Source organism: Pan troglodytes, chromosome 12 (assembly GCF_028858775.2).
Source record: "Pan troglodytes isolate AG18354 chromosome 12, NHGRI_mPanTro3-v2.0_pri, whole genome shotgun sequence".
Classification (NCBI taxonomy): Eukaryota; Metazoa; Chordata; class Mammalia; order Primates; family Hominidae; genus Pan; species Pan troglodytes.
In genome coordinates this window covers 51,954,573-51,976,389 of record NC_072410.2, presented here as the reverse complement: position 1 = coordinate 51,976,389, position 21,817 = coordinate 51,954,573, and the positions used below count along the sequence as shown (strand labels likewise).

The 21,817-nt window shown below is 44.1% G+C and overlaps 1 protein-coding gene across 1 annotated transcript in view; it reads right to left on the bottom strand.

Moving 5' to 3' along the window:
* Positions 1–19,575, bottom strand: part of ADD2 (adducin 2) — a 111,325-nt gene extending 91,750 nt beyond the window's left edge. The window contains exon 1 of the mRNA XM_001143954.8: positions 19,149–19,575. The gene's annotated coding sequence lies outside the window, so the exon portion shown is untranslated. The remainder of the gene's footprint in view (positions 1–19,148) is intronic.
* Positions 19,576–21,817: the final 2,242 nt, after the last annotated feature.

Sequence of the window (21,817 nt, the reverse complement as noted above, 5' to 3'; positions counted from 1 at the left end):
GTTATATGTCCAAAGGATTTTGGAGGTTTGTAGAGAGGTAAGTCCCAAATGCCATTATTGCACATTAAAGAAAATGAAATTAGCTTAGGAGTGCAACACAGTTCAAGCCATTAAATAATTTAAAAAGCACTTAGTGCAGCATTGAGCTATATGAGTATGGGCACACTTAAACTGCTTGAGCTGTACTGAACTAACTCAGTACAGATCCTGTTTGGCAGGATCAAACTTGGAGGCTGTATTAGTCCGTTCTCATGTTGCTATGAAGGAATACCTGAGACTGGGTAATTTATAGAGATAAGAGGTTTAACTGACTCATCGTTTTGCATGGCTGGTGAGGCCTCAGGAAACTTACAATCATGGCAGAAGACACCTCTTCACAAGGCGGCAGGAGAGAGAATGAGAGCCAGCAGGGGAAATGCCAGATGCTTATAAAACCATTAGATCTCATGAGAACTCACTCACTATCAGGAGAACAGCATGGGGGGAACCACCTCCATGATTCAATTACCTCCCACAGGGTCCCTCCCATGACACACGGGGAATAGGGAATTATAATTCAAGATGAGATTTGGGTGGGGACACAAAGCCAAACCATATCAGAGGCTAATGCTAAAAACCTAGAATTGCATAGGAAGCACTCTCTTGTGAAGGACAGTTAGGACAAATGTTTAACAAGGGCAACTTCCTGGTCACTAATGCCAGGGGAAGTTATATGTGTGGCAGTCACTGCTAGCTAGGCAATATTCACCTCCCCTTCTTCCTCCCTATCAGGGAACAATATGGCCAGCTAAAAAAAAAACCGCATTTCCCAGCCTTCCCCAAAGCTAGAAGCAACCATTTGATACAGTCTTGGTCAATAATGTGTTAGCACAAATCTTCTGGGAATTTCTGAGAAAGTCTAATTTCCTGATGGAAATACTATCCTCTTCCCTCACCTCTTCCTCCTCCTTCTCCCTGTCTAGAAGGTAGTTAAAGGCTGGAAATGGAGTAGCTGCAAACTTTCAGGATAAAAAATACCACCTGCTAAGCATGGCAGAGCAGGCAGACAGGAGCCTGGCACATTGGTACCATAAGGAGTCGCTGCACCAGCCCCGGGTTGCCAACCTCTGGACTTTCTGGGGAATGGAAATAAGTCCCTATTTGGCTAAGCCACTATGGCTAGGTTTCTGCTTCATGCAGCTGGAGGCAATTCTTAACCAATATAGAGTGTCACAAAGACAAAAGATTTTCCTGTCCAATCAGTTTGGGGATCAGTAGGGTATACACAAGTCCTTGTTACAGGACCTTTCTGAGCCTTTCATATCGTAGGTGCCTGATGATGCTCTTGAGAGGGGGGCAGAGTACAGTGTCTCCCAAATTCTATTGGCCATGGACACTTATTTCATCTTACATCTCTTGGGAATAATGTCCCACCAAATATACCTTAGGAAACAATGCTCCAAGTGTGCACATGCTCATGCTCGCTCTTTCTTTTTCTTTCTCTCAACCAGGGAAACATCATGCCTTTCCAGGAGGTACAAACATAAATTCTTAGCAAATGTTGAAACATAAAAGTCTCTCAAAATTCATGTCCCCAAAGTGTCTCCCAACAATTCATATCCACCTGAAACCTGTGAATTTGTCCTTATTTAGCAACAGGATCTCTGCAGATGCAATCAAGTGAAGATGAAGTCATAGTGGATTAGGGTAGGTCCTAAATCCAACGGTCAGCATCCTTATAAGGAATGGGAAGATTTAGTCATCAAAGTCATTGAGAAGACACACACGCACAGAGGAAAGACCATGTGATGACAGAGGTAGAGACTGGATTGATGTAGCTGCAAGCCAAGGAATGCCAAGAATTACTGCCACCCTCCAAAGGTAGGAAGAAACAGGGAAGGAGTACCCTAGAGCCTTCAGAGGGAGCACGGCCTTGTCAGCAGTTTGATTTCAGACCTCTAGCTTTCAGAACTGAGAGAGAATACATTTCGGTTATGTCAAGCCATCTCCATTTAAGGAGATCTCCATTTAAGCCATCTCCATGTAAAGGCAGCCCTGGGAAATTAATATACTCTGTAGCATTATAACCATGTCTAAATTACTATAATTTTTTCCTGTGTCCAGGAATGAGAATTAAGGGCCAACACTGAGACCTGGCCATGTAGAGAAACTGCCTCCCCACACCCTAGCTCCTCTACCGTATTTTACATTCTTATAAAAAATTGATATGCTTCCTGTCACTTTTCCTTGAAATCAAATAGCATCTTGAAAACTCTGACTTTAAAAATGGGAGACGCTGACATTTGAATATAAATGCCCTAAAGAAAAACTTTTCAGGAGCCTTGAATTTGCCATTAATTAATCTGCCTCACCTTGGATCAGTGCCTTATCTTTTCTCAGCTTCAGGTGTCTGATTTCTATAATGAAGAGGTTGGACTGGAAGATCTGTTTGATCCCTTCCACTTTGACAATCTGGAATTCCAGAGGGAATGTTTCAGTATATAACAGTTGACGCTTGTTACTCAGAAACCTAAAGATGGGCAGGGCTGGTTGGGATGAGGTCGGAGCAGCAGGCCCTTACTAATGCTTAGGGTACCTTGTTAGCTTTTCTGAGTTCACCTATATAGAAAAATCTTACTTCCTAGGATGTCTCTTTGAACTAAACTAGAAAAAGGAATACAGTGTTACGTTTGGTGTTACGTTTGCCTTAGCATATTAAAAGTCCTAAGAGAGAGGATTCTTTTGGAGGGTTGTGATAGAAACTACTAGGACAAAAATGAATGTATCTCCCTTTCCCATTCTTAAAAGAAACTTACACTCCTAAAACTAGGTTAATTATTCACATTACAAAAGATGTCTTTACTTTATGAAAAAGCTTACTAAAGATTTCCTTTACAATAAACAGCATAAGAAAGTAGTTGCTTAACTGCTCTTCTCCAATCGAAACAACTCGATTCTTTTAGACTTTGGTCATATGAGCTTGTTTCCATCTACTTGACTATTTAGGTTGTTTTATCCAGAGCACCAATCATTTATCATCATACACTGTAACTGTGATAACCAGCACAGAGAACAATATTCTCAAGATCAATCAAGATAAAGGAAACTTAAGAAAAGGAACACATCTTGGAGCTTGAAGTCATTCTCTCAAGATATCTCCCCGGTTCCAGAAAATGCAAGGATATGATGGGAAATATAAGAGTCCCCGCTTTTCACAAGGGCACACAAGACACAATGTTTCAGCAAGGCACATCAAGACATTGTAATTATCAGACATAAACATTTTTAGTGCCTTAAATGCATATAGCCTTTGTCGAAAATGGTTTCAAGCCAAAGACACTACAAATTCTGTAACACACACGCCCTTTGGACATTTGCCAATGGACATTTGCAATGTCATTGGTGCCTAACAAGGACACAGAAACCCTAATTCTCTAAGCATATCAATGGCATTATTGAGTATTATATTCATAACAAGGGAGAAAAATAAACCAAGAGAATAAATTGGGTTTTTTTAGGTCATAAACTGCAGGTCTATGTAGGGTTACCTAGTTATAAGTTATAAAGTTTATTCATGTATTCAATCTGCAAATAATTATTTATTGCCTTTTATGTGTCCACTTTTCTTATCCAAGAAATGAGAATAATAATACCACCTACCTCATAGGGTTATTGTGATGATTAGACTTTAAATACTTATAAATATAAATATATGTCATTAACACAGCCTGACATGTAGGAAGTACTGAATAAATATCAGCTACTACTATTATAATGGAGCCAAGTAGAAAGATTTGGGATATGTTTTGGAGGACTGAGCCAGCAGAATTTGCTGATAGACTGGATGAAAAAGTGAAGGAAAGAGAAACCAAGGACAACTCCAAAATCTTTGGCTTGTGCAACTGGGATGATGACACAAGGAAAATGCAGAGAGAAATGGGTTTGAGTAAAGAAATCAAGAGCTCTAAGAGCGTCATTTAGGGTTGGTCTAAGACGCCTGTAAGACATGCATGTAGAAATGTCAGGGAAGCAGTTGGATATACAGGTTTTCAGCCTCACTACCCAAAGTAAGATCCGGAGACCAGCAACATCAGCATCGCTGGGAGCTTATTGGAAATGCAAACTCTCAGGCCCCACTCCAGACAAATGAGACTGGAATCTACATTTTAACAGGATCCCCAGGTGATCAGTGTGTACAGTAAAGTTCCAGAAGCAATGAAGTAGAGTTCTGGGGAGATAGGAACTTTGGATTCATCAGCACAAAAATGAAGTCTAAAGCCAAGGCCCAAAAGAGCTCACCAGAGAGAGCGTATAAAGAAGACAAAGTGGTGCAGGGCAAAGCTCTCTCACACTTAGAGGTCTGGTGGAGGAAAAGGAACTGCACAGAAGAAAAGGAGGAACAGCAAGTGAGGCAAGGGAAAACCAGAAAAGGGCAGTATTCCAGGCCAGATAATCCAAATGTTTCAAGAAGTGGTCAACAGTGTTGAGTGCTGCTGACAGGTCAAGTAAGATAAGAACAGAGAAGAGGCCATTAGATTTGGCAATATGGAGGTCATCTTCAATGACCTTGACAAGAATAGCCTCAGTGCCATAAAGAGGACAGGTATAAACAGTGGGGAACAGGAAGAGATACAGAGCAAAGGCAACTCTTTCAAGGAGAACATAAAGGGAGAAATGGGAGGAGGGGGGAAGGAAGAAAGAGGTTGATGATGCAGAAAAGATAAAGGCCAATTGCCATGGTGGTGTTTTTGAGATGGTGAGAGGGAAAAGGTCCCAGAGCCCAGAAGAAAAGATGGCCTCTGATAGAAGCAGGGGCCACTCAACCCAGAGCAGCATGTCAGGGATGTGTGTCAGGGGTTGGGGGGTGGGAAGACAGGAGAGCTCCGGGATCACTGTTTCTGTTTCTCAATGAAGCTGGAGGCACCCAGAAAGGTGGGTGGGGTGGAGAGGAAAGGAAATTTGGAGAAAAGAGGAGTGAATTTGTCATTCTGGAAAGTGAGAAAGTAAATGCCTTAGAATTGCCAGGTAGCACAGGATGCTTTTTTGAGATTTTCGGCCATGCATCTGAAAAACCCTACGCTCTCCCATAACATGCTTCGTTCCTCCAAAATGTCCTCATGTTCTAATGCATAGAGGCATAAATCACAAGAAAGTGCATCTTCTCCATCAATTCTCATTATTCCTGTAAGCATTTTATTACATTAAAGGTCACCGTCAGCAGAACAAGGCTAGACAAGGGCGTCATCATAGAGCCACAGCAAGATGGTGATACAAAAGGACAGAAGCCTTCTATCCTCTCCATGAGATTTATGGCTGAGGGGTGAGGCAGGAATTAATGACATGAAAACACAAGATGCCTCAAGGGAGGGAGTTCCTACAATTCACAAGAACTGCTAGGAGATCCCTCCTGAGACAAGTGCTTTGGTAAACAACACCAAGTACTGTTAATTGCCTTAATTGAGTTTTGAACAAGCCCAAAGTCAATAATGCCTCCTTGGTTACCTTCCTTCCTGCTTGGAAACCAATCGAATTGAACAATCACATAATTCTTCGCAGCACTTCCAAATTCAGCTACATAAAGCCCACTTCTGTGATCCACAAACGAAGAAGCTAAAATGTGGCTCTCCCACAGCACACTATTGCCCCACAGCACTCTCTTCCACATCCCAGGTACTCAGGGCCTGGGTGCACATCTCCTCCAGCCCTATAGTCACCTCTATCTATTTCCACTCCTTCAAAACCCCATCACCTTGGAAGCACAGTCTTCCAACTTGACTTCCTGTCACTCCTCCTTGTGACTCTCCTCTACTGCCCAGCCACTCCTCTCATTCTCCGAGGACTCCAGCTCCTGGCTAACCATCTTCCCCTCCACCACTCTCCTTACTCATTCCTGCTGACATTGACATCTACATGGTGATCCACCCGACACCCACCATCACATCTTCATGGCCTCCAATGCCACTTATCTCTCCTTCCACCCCAGCCTCAGTCACCCTCTCCCGTGGTCATACCCTAGATCTTGCTGCTACCAAGATCACCACTTTCAATGTGTGGATGTCAACATCCTACTCTGACCATCCCCTTCCAGCCCAGCTCTGGCACCCCACCTCCTAGCAATTCTCCAACATCTCTGATACCTGCTAATCACTTTTTAATTATCTATCTCCAACTCTACTTTTCCCATCTCTTCTCATGTAGCTTAAATTATCCAACTGGATAACCATTCCCTTGCAAAACACCTCTAACTCCTCTGCCCTCTCACCCACCACTGTTTCTACCTCACAGAGCCCCACCCTTAGTTAAACCCTATGTGACCTTGCCCCTGCCTGCATCTGGGCCATTGACCTTTGCACAAAACTCTGTGGACTGGACTCACTTCAAATTACCCTCTACACCTTTCAAATGATTTCTTAACATTGCCAAGCAACCTGCCCTTCTCTCAAAGTACAGACTCTTCAACAGGATCATTTCCCACCTTCTCATCTCAAATCTCCCGACTCCCTCTTCGCTCCACTCTCGGCCAATGATGTGGCCTCAAATAGCATAATGAAAATGCCTGCAATCAGCCAGCACTAGCTTATCCTCTGATCCGTCTCACAAACTCACCTGCAACAGCTCACTGCTGCCTCCCAAAAGAGCCTTCCCTGACCACTCTGGCTAAAGCAGCCTCCTCCCTCATGTTAAAATGAGTTTATCTTCTGCATAATGGGTATCAATGCTTGACAACTGTTTGTTTTTATGCTTAGTGTCTGTCTCTCCTCACTAGAGTGTAAACTCCTGGCTCGTGGCATCCCCAGCACTGCACAGTAACCACACATAGAAGGTGTTCAGTAAACACTTGTTGACTGACTGATGAGCTGGGTTGAACCATACACTTACCTACCATTGTGACCAATTACTCATCATCTAGTACACCTCCAGCAAATGTAAATGCACATTTTCTTAAATATTTTTTATTTAGCCCTCCCTCCCTCTCCTCATAAAAATGAGCAGTGGGGCTGCTATCTAGGTCAAATTTATCTATTTTAAAAAATGTTTATGGTCGGGCACGGTGGCTCACGCCTGTAATCCCAGCACTTTGGGAGGCCGAGGCAGGCAGATCATGAGGTCAGGAGTTCGAGACCAGCCTGGCCAACATGGTGAAACCCTGTCTCTACTAAAAATACAAAAATTAGCTAGGCATGGTGGCACATGCCTGTAACCCCAGGTACTTGGGAGGCTGAGGCAGGAGAATCGCTTGAACCCGGGAGGCAGAGGTTGCAGTGAGCCGAGATCACGCCATTGCACTCCAGCCTGGGCAACAAAAGTGAAACTTCATCTCAGCAAAAAAAAGAAAGAAAAAAAAAAAACAGAAAGAAAGAAAAATAAAAGAGGCTGAACACAAGCACAAATTGCAGGTCTCTATACAGAGCAGCAGATCCTGCCTACCCCCTTTCCTCCCCCAACATACAGCGGTCCCCAGTCAGGCACTCAGTTGAGTTAACTCTTTATCTCAAAATAGCATGCATACACAGTTCTTTTTGGATTTATTAGCTTCAATCACTAGATGGGTGTTCTTAGAGAAACTGCACACACTGCAGGAGAGAACTAGAGCCATACTAGGGTGGTATTGGTGCCCGCAGATTAAAGCCTATCTCTGTGGGTCACTTACGGAGCCCCAGATAACAATTCATGTGAATTTCACCCTGGATTGAGACATTGGAGTCCTAAGAAAGATGAAATCCTAGCATGCTACTTATTGTGCAGTAAGCAATATCAACTCAGTCAGATACTGAACACTGTTAGGAGTTTTCATTTGTTTTAATTACCTTATAGACAAATCATAGAAACCAACCATGGCTAGGAAATAGAGTATTTTATCAACTTTGATAGTACAAAAGTAAATGTACAGCTAGAGAAGGAGGGAGCAGGCAAGGAGACGTGGTGGTAATAGCCTTATTTATGGCATAGAGTCAGGTGACACGATCAACAGTGGATGGAATGGGAAATCTGGTTGTAATGAATCTATTGTCTGGAGTTGTGGGGATGGCCAGAAGAGAGGTGAAGAGATGGAGTTGTAGCGCAAGTAAGCTTCAACCTTGAGGGTTTTTTGTTTGTTTGTTTTTCCTTTTGAGACAGAGTTTAGCTCTTGTTGCCCAGGCTGGAGTGCAATGGCGCGACCTCGGCTCACTGCAAACTCCGCCTCCCAGGTTCACGCGATTCTCCTGCCTCAGCCTCCCAAGCAGCTGGGATTACAGGCATGCCCCACCACACCTGGCTAATTTTGTACTTTCAGTAGAGACAGGGTTTCACCAAGTTGGTCAGGCCGATCTTGAACTCCTGACCTCAGTGATCCATCTGCCTCGGCCTCCCAAAGTGCTGGGATTACAGGGATAAGCCACCGCGCCCGGCTGGTTCAACCTTAATTTTTATGGCAGAAAGTCACTAGACAGTGATCACAGTTGATACATTCAGAAACAGCAGTACATGCATATTATTTTGGGATACAGAGGTATCTACAGCAGAACAAAAAAACACAGCTAAAATTGGTTTGCCTGTGGATAAGGGATTTGGGGCGGGATTTGTACAGGGATTGTTGCCTTTTATTAGAAGCCCTTCAGTCCTATTTGATTCATTAAGTATGAACAAGTGTTGCCTTAAAAACTAAAAGTTTGGGGACAGGAGACGAATAAAGAAAAATAATGATATATTTTATGAAATAAGAGAGAGGAAGTCTCACACACAGTATGGTGCGAATGAGTGTGGAATGGTTAAGCTGGATACTGCATAACTATGGTAACAGATGTAGCTAATTTAAGACACAAATGAGGGTGTTGGAAAGATCTAAGAGAAATATGGTGTTAAGAGGGAAGGAGAATAAATTCTAAAAAAAGGGATGCTGAGATAATCAGTATGGATGCTCTGCCATCTGACATGAGGAAAGCAGGAAAGAACCAAACCCGCCCTCACTTTTCCTGTCTTTTCACAGTAGATTTTTGAAAGTAAACCCCTAGATATTCTTATGGAGACTCCATGCCGAGTAAAGAAAGCAAACATGATAAAATTCATACTCAATAAAATAACACAGGCAGAAAATCACATCCATTGTTAAATGAAATTGTGTTTCATAAAGCCTCCATGCATTTCAAAGTTTAATAACTTCATTTGTTCTTTGAGAAAAACAATTTAAAAATAACATTCAAATGCCCTTGTATTGATTTTCCCTTCAATAAAATGATTCACAATCAAGCACAAACATTTAACGACCCTTTCAAAATTCCACAGAAAATTACCGAAGGAATGTAAAAATAGGAACGAATCTCCATCACTTCTGGTTACCAGGGAGGCTGCCATTCACGCGGCAGGAACTGTGAGGAATCGACATCTTTATAACATCGGTTCTTCCCATCTGGGAACATGACATTCTGTTTCTTGAGTAAATATTGGTAATGCATATTTTCAGTGGAAATAGTCCATTTCATCAAGATTTTCACAGATGATGGGATACAATAATGCACAATGTTCTTGAGATTTTACATCTTTTCTTCATGCTGCTCCATATGTCATTTCTAGCTTTGTGAATTTTTTTGCCTTTGTATCTTAATTAGGCTTTCTGGAAGTTTGTCTATTTTATTGGCTTTCTAAAAGAACTAACTGGCTGGATAAAAGGTGGGGAGAGGGCATATAAGGAGGTGGAAAGAGTTGCTTTGGAAGGGTTGGGAGGGTGGGAAAGCATCTTCAGAAAAATGGAGTGGTTCAGCCTACCTAGGGGGTAGAGCGTAAAGGAAAAAGAGGAAAAGCAGTTGAGGCAGGTAAGGAGCTTGGGCTTTATCCGGAGGGTAGAGAAATTATGAGATTAGATTTTTGTTTTAAAAAGATCAACTATGCAACATAGTGAGACCTCGTCTCTACCAGAATTAAAAAAAAAAAAATAAGCCAGGCATGTTGGCATACACTGTACTCCCAGCTACTTGGGAGGTTGAGATGGGAGGATTGCTTGAGCCCAGGAGGTCAAGGCTGCAGTGAGCCATGATTGCACTGCTGCACTCCAGCCTGGGCAACAGAGCGAGACCTTGTCTCAGAAAAACAATAATAATAAACTATGGATGGAGGAAGACTGGGCTGGAAGCAGGGAAGAAGGTGGGGGGACTCTAAAGTAATCCAGAGTTTCAGCCAGGGGCAGTGTGGCCATATGAAACAGGAACCCAAGCAAAGTAGCCCAGGCAGAATGGAAGGCAACATCGACATGGAAACCAAAGTCTAGCCTGGACTCATGGAAACTACTAGAATTGTCATCAATTCAGGGAGCCATGGGGATGGGGTGAAGGATGTCAAATGGTCCTTAGAGCTGCTACTGATAGAAGCCACAGGGATTTACTACTTGGCTTAGAAAGTTTTTTTCAGCCACTTCACAGCTGGAAAAAAGGCACAGAGAAAACCATTCCAGGCATTAAATGGAGCACTGAAATTTGTATTCAGGTACCTAGATCCTAAGCTCCCTGGCCTCCAGATCCTGCCCTGGAAGCTTGCAGGATGAGGCCCTATGTTAGATCAAATACATTACAGGTATTTACTGCTGGGTGGAATAGCGTTTATTTACGTACTTTTGTATCTTTATTTTTAGCTGCATCTGGTGAAGTGATCAGAATCAACCTTGTTTGAAGCTGGATATATTAAATCCCCACTTTACTGGGAGCTCCCTCAGCACATGTCTGAGGAACTGAGGGTGCTATGGTTTGGATATTTGATCCCTCCAAAGCCCATGTTGAAGGAGGGGGTACCTGGTGGGAGGTGTTTGGGTCATGGTGGTGGATCCCTCATGAATGGCTTGGAGCCATTCTTGCAGTAGTGAGTGAGTTCTCACTCTTTTCATTCCCATGACAGCTGGTTGTTAAGAAGAACCTGGCATCTCCTCCCCTCTCTCTTGCTTCCTCTCTTGCCATGTGATCTCTGCACACGCCAGCTCCCCTTTGCTTTCTGTCAGGAGTGGAAGTGGCCTGAGGCTTCCACAAGCTGCCCAGTCTTCCAGCCAGTAGAATCATGAGAAAAGTAAACCTTTTCTCTATAAATTACCCAGCCTTGGATATTCCTTCATAGCAACACAGGCAGACTAAGATGGGGGTCTGCCACTCAAGGTGGCAGTGCTGATAGATTTCCCACGGCCCTTAGATTTATATCCCTCATCCCCACCCCACTGACCATACCACAGCCCATCTAGCCCTGTTTCATTGAGCCTGGGGATACTAGCACTCAGCTGAAAGGACATCACTGCTTCTTCCCAGGAAAGCCCCTTGTTGATACTCATGGGCTGGGTGATATTGGCTGGCACCATCTGTACTCTAACTTTTACAGAGTCCTTAAAGAATCTAGGCCCAGTGTTTGTTCTCTTCTCTAAAACTCAAATCGATATTTTCCTTACTATATTTGTCTTTGGACACTTTGAAGAAAAGAAAGGCAAATATTTAGGTCCATGGTGCCATCTTGAAACCTACACGTGCGTGTTTATAACCCTGAACCTGCAACTCAGATCTCAGGTCCCAGCCATGACACATGCATACGTCTGCCTCTCTGCTGGCCATCCCCACCTCAAACTCGTCTTGTCTAAAACTGACCACTGTCTTACACAAACCACTTCCTTCTTGGCTGTGCTGGATTCCCCAATAATCAGACAAAGTGAGTTTTAGAGCACCAAGCAAAGTAGGGCTCCAAATATTCTTGGAATAAATTTGATATATATTTTTTGAAGCATCAAAGTAGTCACCATGGAGATGTTATAACAATGAGTAAGATACAAATGGTACAGTTCTAATTTTTTTAAGTTTCAGAGAAACAAGTCTGATGTACTTTGTTTGAGGATGCAAATTTAGATTATAAAATTATAAAAGAAAGCAAGAAAATGGTTACCATAAAAGGAAGGTGAGTTGTTACCTCCAGGGGGAAGCAGGGTGTGATTCAAGGGTGCACTGGGCTCTGGGAGCTGGCTGTGTCCTGCTTCTTGACCTGCATGGTGGTCACACGGCATTCACTTTATAATATTTCACTAAACTGCACATTTGTTTCATGTCCTTTCCTATATCTGTGTTATGTTTTATATATTTTAAGGTTTTTTTAAATAAAGTAGTCATTACAAGGGAAAGAAACAAAACTTTTGTGGACTTTCATACAGTTATTTTGATAAAGTTGGCCACAACTTATCTTCCATCATACAAAACGCCAGAAGACAAAAGAATAATATTTGGAGTTTTTAGGTAAAAAGACTAAGATGAAGAAGTGTATGCCCCAAAAGGATGATGTTACTGTGAAATGGCAACATAAAGAAGTTCTTAGGCAAGCAAGAACTACCGGAATATACTACCTTTCCTGAAAAAGATTCCAACTAATCAAGGAATAAGTAAAAATGAAGATTGAGCATAGGAAATGGACTGAGTATTGTAACCTATGTAACTCTCAGTCTAGATAGCAGCTGTTAGTATGGTTAGGAAACATAAATGTCAAAAATAATTCTGGAAAGCAAAAGCATGCATTGCTTTTTTTTTTTTTTAAGACAATAATCTGGATCTAAAAGCCAAAATGTTTTTAAGGCAAAAAGTTAGTGAGGGTAGATGGGCAACAAAAAAGAAATTAAAGCTGGGCACAGTGGCTTACACCTGTAATCCCAGCACTTTGGGAGGCCAAGGTGGGTGGATCACCTGAGATCAGGAGTTTGAGACCTGCCTGGCCAACATGGTGAAACCTGGTCTCTACTAAAAATACAAAATTAGCCGGGCGTGGTGGCAGGTGCCTGTAATCCCAGCTACTCAGGAGGCTGAGGCACAAGAATCACTTGAACCCAGGAGACAGAGGTTGCAGTGAGATAAGATTGTACCACTGCACTCCAGCCTGAGTGACAGAAGAAAAAAAAAAAAAAAAAAAGGAAGGAAGGAATTAAAGTATACTAAATCTCTCATTATTTATGAAAGAACAAATAGACACAACTTTTTTTTTTTTTGAGACAGAGTATCATTCTGTTGCTCAGGCTGGAGTGCAGTGGTGCAATCTCGGCTCACTGCAAGCTCTGCCTCCTGGGTTCATGCCATTCTCCTGCCTCAGCCTCCCGAGTAGCTGGGACTACAGGTGCCCACCACCACGCCTGGCTAATTTTTTGTATTTTTAGTACAGACGGGGTTTCACCATATTAGCCACGATGGCCTATCTCCTGACCTCACGATCTACCTGCCCTGGCCTCCTAAAGTGCTGGGATTACAGGCGTGAGCCACCGCGCCTGGCCAACACAACTATATTTTTTAATGTCAATGAAGACTAGTAGAAAAAAATGGGCAGAAAATTTCCCTTTTATCTAAAGAACAAGGGACTCTTACACTACATTTAAGTTAAGAAAGGGGGTGGGAAAATAGCTTGGAATTTTTTTAATGTAAAATAAAATTTTAGAAGATCTGTGACTGTATCACATATAATAAATGTAAATTGAGTCACAATTGGATTAAAAATCCAATTATGATGCTTAAAATAGACAAAAATCAAAATGACATAAAAGAAGAAAGCTTAAGAAGAAAGAGAATGTGCATCACACCAGGGAAATGAAAACAGAAAGAAGGCAGGACCAGATTTCTTATCACACAGTAAAATTTAAGACAAAAATAAAAATACAGTGAGACAAAGAAGGTCTGGAAATATGGAAGATTCACCCCACAATGGAGAGTCAAGGGTCACAACGTTTGTGTCACAGAGGATAACCAGTCATCCCCATTTGCCTGGCACTGTCCCAGCTTTAGCACTGAAAATCCCTCATCCCAGAAAACCCATCAGTCCTGGGCAATCAGGGCCCTAAGTAATACAGCATCAAATATAACTATGTAAAAACATATAAAATATACACAAATACATGTTTATATATATAATTACATAATTATATATCAAATAAATATATAAATATAACTGTATATAATATATATATGGATTTAAAGGGCATGCTAAAGGACATAGCAAAAGGAAAGTGGTCAAAAATATCATTTTCTTTTTTTTTTTTTTTTTGGAGATGGAGTTTCATTCTTGTTGCCCAGGCTGGAGTGCAATGGTGTGATCTCGGCTCACTGCAACCTCCGCCTCCCGGGTTCAAGCAATTCTCCTGCCACAGCCTCTGGAGTAGCTGGGATTAGAGGCGCCCACCACCACACCCAGCTAATTTTTGTATTTTTAGTAGAGACGAGGTTTCACCATGTTGGCCAGGCTGGTCTGGAACTCCTGACCTCAGGTGATCCACCCGCCTCGGCCTCCCAAAGTGCTGGGATTACAGGCGTGAGCCACCACACCCAGCCAAAAATATCATTTGAGACTAACATATTTTGTATTCTTTGACAGATCACTTAGGTACAAAGAAAAGTTTAAAATAAATTTGAATAACATAATCAATAAACTCGTTTAAATCTATACAACTGAAGTTTAGACTCCACAGAGGATACACTTTCTCTTCATCTCTTTCAGTAACATTGGCAAAGCTTTCCTATGTAGTTTATCTTGGAAGACAGACCGGGATGAAATCTTTACTAAAAGCCTGCCATTCCATGAGTGCTCTTTGAGTTTGGAAGATTTGGTGGTGGTTGTCATTGAAGACAGGCAGTTTTTCATAGTATTGCTTTAAAATTCTTTCAGGCTAAAATTGTAGCAGCCAATGTATGTGGAGTCAAATATTGTGGCTGCAATCTCTTCTAAAGATTCAAATTTCTATTCCAAGAATCTGTGTGTGTCCCTGTACATAGTTCAAAATGCTTAAACTATATAAAAATCCCTTTTGGCAGAAAAAATTTCTCATGACCTCATGGTTGACCTAAGTCACTTTTATTAAAATGTAACTTAAATATGTATACTCATAAATACCAGTTCTAAACACCTATGCTTTACAGCTTTTATATTATTAAAATGCCAAAACAATTTACAAATACAACTATCAACTTTAAAATATCAAAGTAATAAAATTAATTTATTGCAATAGGTAAGTCTTTCACATGTAACAACTCATTCTTATAATATCACCATGCAATCAATGCCATATATTTATTCCTATATTATTATAGGAAATTGAGCAGGAGAGAGGTTGAATAACTTGCCTAAACTCTCACAGCTAGTAAGTAGAAAAATAATTTTTGAAGTCAGACAGTCTGGTGTCACTTAACCATCAGAACAAATTACCCATCTCATTTTCTTTTCTTTTTTTTTTTTGAGTTGGAGTCTCGCTCTGTTGCCCAGGCTGGAGTGCAGTGGCGTGATCTCGGCTCACTGCAACCTCTGCCTCCAGGATTCAAGTGATTCTCCTGCCTCAGCCTCCCGAGTAGCTGAGATTACAGTTGCCCACCACCATGCTCAGCTAATTTTTGTATTTTTAGTAGAGATGGGGTTTCACTATGTTGGTCAGGCTGGTCTCGAACTCCTGACCTCAGGTGATCCACCTGCCTCGGCCTCCCAAAGTGCTGGAATTACAGGCGTGAGCCACCGCGCCCAGCCCCATCTCATTTTCTTAGATGTAAGATACCTATTGGAGAGTTACTAAATATGCATTAAATGAAGATCTAATTCAAATATTGTCAAAATCCACAACAGCAACTTTTCTGTTGTGTTTTTACTACATCTGCTGCTGATAAATTGCTGCAAACTTGATCCATACAAAGGTGAACTGGCGTGAGATCTTCAATCCCTGCCAATAGAGCAGTGGTCGCCAGGAGCTGTTCTTTTGGAGTTGGCAAGTTGTGTGTGTCCTGTGTAGACTCACTCTCTCCACTATTCCAACTCCCCTTCCCTTCACCCAGGCTGTGGCTGGAGCCACCAGGCCTGCCCATGGCTCAAATGGAAAGATACAAAGGCAAACACAGACTCCAGCATCAGTTTCAGCCTTGCCATCAAGATGATCCAGAACACATTTTTATTGCTAATTATTTATGATTATCACTGGAATAGGCCAGGCATAGTGGCTCATGCCTGTAGTCACAGCTACTCAGGAGGGAGAGGTGGGAGGATCGCTTGAGCCCAGGAGGTCCAGGCTGCAGGGAACTATGATCATGCCACTGCATTCCAGCCTGGGTAACAGAGCAAGATCCCTACTCAAACAGTCTGGGTGACAGAGCAAGACTCCACAAAAAAGATTATCACTGGAATAAAACCACTAATGTCAGAGAATACACAGATCTTTCAAAATACATATATCTTCAGAACCCCAGGGGGCTGAGAGACCTGTGGCATGATATCATTAGCTCATGCTGAGGGCCATTGTGAAAAACAACCCTATGAAACTTGTCCTTGTGTCTGATGAGGAGGTGATCGAAGGCATCATTTCAAACACTATGTCACATTAGGAAAAAGTTCCTTTCTGGTCTCGGAATCAAGAACTGTTGGTTGGGCAAAGTGGCTCACACTTGTAATCCCAGCACTCTGGTAGGCAGAGGCAGGCGGATCGCTTGAGGCCAAGGATTTGAGACCAGCCTGGCCAACATGGCGAAACCCCGTCTCTACTAAAAATGCAAAAATTAGCCGGGCGTGGTGACACACACCTGTAGTCCCAGCTATTCGGGAGGCTGAGGCGTGAGAATCACTTGAACCCAGGAGGTGGAGGTTGCAGTGAGCTGAGATCATGCCACTGCGCTCCAGCCTGGGCAACAGAGTGAGATTGTGTCTCAAAAAAATATAAAACATAAAAAATAAAAAAGAATTGTTGTGTTTTTATGTTCTGGCCATATAATGTTTTGTGTTTTGTGTTTTTCCCACATAGCTGTTATCACAATTTGTAATTATATATTCATTTGAGAGATTTCTTGATGAGTGTCCATTTCTTGCATTTGTCTTTAAGCGCCCATTAAACACAGACCACGTCTATCTGCTTTATCCCTTTGTTCCCAGTACGTCTTACAGAACCTGGCACGTAGTAAGTCCTCACTGAATGTTTGTTGAGTGAAGAAGTGTGTGAATGAGTTTAACAAATAAATAAAACATATAAACCATGGGTTCGTCAATTTCTTTTTTGCTTATGCTGCAAGAAAGTTTAGAGCTGTTTTTGTTTCCTGCCCGTAGCCATTGTAGAAGGTCTCATGCTCATGTTTTTGTATCGGCCTCACGCTTAAGACCATTTTATGACTCCACCCTTAGTGTCCTTTTTTCTTTCCCAACTACTTCCAAGTTAGGCTGCCTTGCCATATTTATGAATCCCTGTAAACTATCTTAAATCCCTTGTGGAAGAGGTGGTAATAAATAAATATATCTACTAGTCTTTTTTATATATATTTAAAATCTTAACACTAAACCCACTGCCAGCAAACACATTTGCTCATCTGTTAACCTTAAGAATAGCTGAGATTTGCTAATTCCAACACTATACTAATATTTAAAACAAATTCAATCCAAGCCTAGAAACCACAGCATATCATGTCAGGCATTGTTGTACATTGTGTATATGACAAGCATATTTCTAATAAGGCTAGGCAATTTGGTGGACAAGAAAGAACATAGGGCTTACTACAAAATTCTTATGGATTTTGGATCAAAGAATAATTTATCTTTAGTGGTTTTTCAAAATGTGTTGACATCATACTAATAATGAAAACTTTGCTTTTACTTGTGCCCTATGCAGGGAGGAGTAGGGAAGAAAGGCTGGGCAAGATCCTGATCTATAGGAGAAAAGTCTCTACAGAGAAAAGTTTGATCACATTACACAATTAAAGTAGAACATTATAAAGTAAAAATATTAAATGGTCTAAACCCCCCTTTTAAGTCTCTAACATATATTATTCATATGCTAATGGAGATATTATTTGCAAGTCTGAAACGTCATAGTTCTCTTCTTTGGTCAGATTCATTTAAAACACTTTTACTTCAAATGCTGACTTGCTATTTTTCTCTTAAAACGGAACATAACTTTCTAATGGCATTAATGAGAACACCCCTCACTGCACAAGTTAAACATCTCAGGAATCCCAGCTAGATCCACAAACTAGACGTGAAAGCAGTTGCTTGCACCATCTCCAATCCCTTTGCTTCTGCCAGGATGACAGACCAACCACTCCTTTTGGGTTACTCGGGAAGCATGAAATGTGCATTTAGGAAACTGAGATTTGATTTCTATTATCGATAAAGCTCATCTGAGTCAGTTGAATCTTAGACGACAAACAGCAAGAGGGAAGAGTGGGTGTAAGGAAACAGATGGGTATTAATCATGTGTCAGAGATAAATGACAGTTTTTTAAAGAATTTGATAGGGTGTGGGCTGGAGCTTGCTTTTTTATTTTCTATTTCCTATTTTCTATTTTTAGTTTTGGGCAAGAGATGGAGATTAGGGGTGAGAAAAGGAAGGAAGAGAAAAGGCAAGACAATAGGCCAGACCCGAGAGCCTGATCTGCATCCTAAAGCAGTCTGCCCCTCCCTCCCTTCCCCCCAACACCAGGTAGGCTGTGGTGTGATTTAAAAATAAGCAGACACCGACTCCCGCCTCCGGGACCGGGGATGGCCTCCGCCCCGGCTGCAGAAAGGGAGGGGAGGCAGGGAGAGGAGAGGGAAGATGGAAGAAACAGACTGGCAAGACCCCCTCGGGTACAGTGGGATTTTTCCCTCCAAAGTGGTGGAGCCGCATAAAATCAAAACCCACGAGGGCCGCTCACGTGCCGGTTGCCCCGATCTCAATGTAGGCGGCTGCCGACGCCGCACCTGCTCGGCCGGCCACTGCGGCTGAGCGCCGCGCAGCCAGCGATCGCGAGGCCCCGGGGGACGCGCCCAGCCCCGCCAAGCCCGCCTCGCACGGCTACCCCGGAGGGCGGCGGCCGAGCGGGAAGGAAAGGGAGGGGAGGGAGGGGAGGGGAGGAGCGGCCCCGCCCGGCTAGGCGAGGCGAGGCGAGGCTTGCCGCCCCTCCATTCGGACCCAAAAGAAAGCCCCACCTGTCAGGCGTTACGCTCCGGGCGAGGGTCCCACCATCCCCGAGCAGGGGCCAGTGCTTGCAGCCCCGATTTCCTAAGAGCCTCGGATGCTACATCATCACCAGAAACCTTTAGGCGCAAAACACACGGCTGCCGGCCAGGGCTGCAGCACCGACGCGCTTGGCAACAGACGCGCCCCACCTGGGCCAAGCGGCTCCCGCCCGGCCGAGGGATGCCAGGGTCTCCGCGCCAGGAGACCAGCGACCCCAGGCAGCCCACCAGGCCCGCTCCCCAGACCCTTACCTCCTGCGCGGCATCTTAGCTATCTCCGGTCGGCCACTGCGGGTTGGTTTTGTTATTTTATGGGTTTGGGGGGTGGGGTGCGCTTAAAAAATCCACCCAGCTAATCTGCAGAGCAGCGTTTTCTGCCCATGCTGCAGCCCGCGCTCGTCAGAGCTGCTGGGAGATCCCCCAGCAGTGCAGCGGCTCCGCGGCGGCGGGTATGACTGGCCACCGACGCCGCAGTTCCTTGACAAAAGGCTCGGGTTCCCGCTAGTCCCTCACAGCCCTGCCGTCAGAATTAAAGCCATTTCCCGCACGAGGCTGGGAGGAAATGAGAGCTCTCCTGGCCCTGCGCGCTGACAAAAGGCCGCTGCGCGGTGCCCACAGCGCCCCCTCCAGCAGGCCGCGCCGGCCGCCCGAGGGCCGCGGTGCTGCAGTGCCCCCGCCCGCAGCGCCCCCCACCGCCCCGCAGCGGCCTCGCCCCGCAGCACCCCCACTACCGCCCCGCAGCGCACCCCCACCGCCCCGCAGCGCCCCCCTCCTCCCCGCAGCGCCCCCCTCCTCCCCGCAGCGCCCCCCTCCTCCCCGCAGCGCCCCCGCCCGCGCCGCCGCAGACCCCCCTAGCCAGGCTTCCAGCCCCCTTCCACCCCCGCCCCGCACCACTCACTACCCGGGATGGCCAGAGCTAAGCAGGGGAGTCTGTTACTAGGGAGAAAATCTGAAACAGAGCTCCCTTGGGGGAATGTATTCTCCCTGGAAGGAAGAAAGCAAAAGTCTTACACTTGGAATATTTCTTTTCGTCTGGGAAGGACAGCTAGCCTTCGGAAGATAATTCTATTAGTGATTTTAATAGCAATTGTTTGACTGAATTCCAAACCAAAATTCTCCCTGTCCTGATTCTCACTCCTTTTCAACCAGGACAAAATTTTTGTTGTGGCCCTGCCCTTGGGAGCTGTGGACCCAACGCTCTCCAACTCTCACTACATTCTCCTCTCACTCCTTTCCTTCCTCAGGTCTCCCGCCCCAGAAGGAACAGGTGTGTAGTGAGTGGGGAACTGGATAGGGAACCAGAATACTTCGGTTGCCGTCTCAGAGCTGCTCTTAACTAGCTGTGAGACCTTAATCAACGCACTTAACCTCTCTGGGCCTCGTTGTCTTCCTCTGTAAAATGACAGTGTACCTAAGGCACCTCCCATTTCCAATACTTTCAAGGCCTGGCCCTCAGAGAGTAGGGGTGTTAAGAGATAGCTCTGGACTTTTCACCCCCATAATCTCCACCAGTCCCCAAAACTCCCCTCAATCAACATCCTCTCCAAGGGCTTTTGAAAATGTGCTTGTGAAAATGTACTGCTTCCAGAAAAGCCTCTGGCCACTGATCTGAAACCTGATCATGGCCCCTCTGCCCTTCCAGGTTCTGGGGCACCACAGCCATCAGACACCCCCACAAAAGTCACTGGCCCCCACCACAGTGCTGCTGTGGAACCAGAATCTCTGGAGGTAGGCTCAGGATTGGTAATTTTAACAAGCAGCCCTAGTGATTCCTTTGCACACTAACACTTTAGAAACACCACTCTGAGAGATACTACTGATTTAGAAAAGAAAATGCTAATGACAACCCTAGAAATTCTGTTTCAGATGCCAGGATAAACTTGTCTTTCTGCTTCAGCCCCCCTTCCCTTACAAGAAACACACATGCATACCTGGTCCCTGCACCCTCCTTCCACACTCAGAGCTTCTCACTCATTCTCATTCAGAATCACTGAGTCCACAAGACTTCTCCCCATTCTCCTGTCAAAACCTGCTAGAAGAATTACAACAGGCTCAGCCACACAAGATGAAACCCCTTCCCCTCCCCACCCCAGGACCTAGGTCTGTCTGGTCAAAGAAGCCAGGAAGTGTTATGTTTATTGAGTCATTCCTGGCAGCCATAGCTCTTTTGGTGCCAATGGGTGATGAGATCTGAGAAACAGGGAACCCCTTCTCCAGAGCTCAGAAGTCACAGGTAAGGTGGGCTCTATATCTTAATAGAACCCCCAAAAAGAATGGAGAATTTTTGTTCGAAATAGCAGGTTTCATAAGTCACCCCAGTCATTTCCATCCCCCAAAATTTCTCTTCCTAGTGTGTTATTTTGTTTTCTCACATGAATCCTAGCAAACCCTTGTTGGTTCCTGGCACTGTTCTGACAGCTTTACATGCATTTTCACATAATCCTTGCAAAAACTCTGTGAGGGTGGTACTATTATCATCCCCATTTTATAGATGAAGAGACTGAGGCACAGGGATGTTAAGTCGCTTGCCCTAGGTCACACAGCTAGTGGGTGGCTGAGCAATGAATCAAACTCAAGTGCTGTGGCTCCAGAGTTTGTGGGCCCTAACCACTACACTGCATGGCCTCCCAGAGGGGACGATAAACTTTTTTTTTTTCTTTTGAGACAGAGTCTCATTCTGTCGCCCAGGCTGGAGTGCAGTGGCATGATCTCAGCTCACTGCAACTTCCTCTCCCCAGGTTTAAGCGATTCTCCTGCCTCAGCCTCCCGAGTAGCCGGGATTACAGGCACGCACCACCACACCCAGCTAATTTTTGTATTTTTAGTAGATATGGGTTTTCACCATGTTGGCCAAGCTGGTCTGGAACTCCTGACCTCAGGTGATCTGCCCGTCTCAGCCTCCCAAAGTGCTGGGATTACAG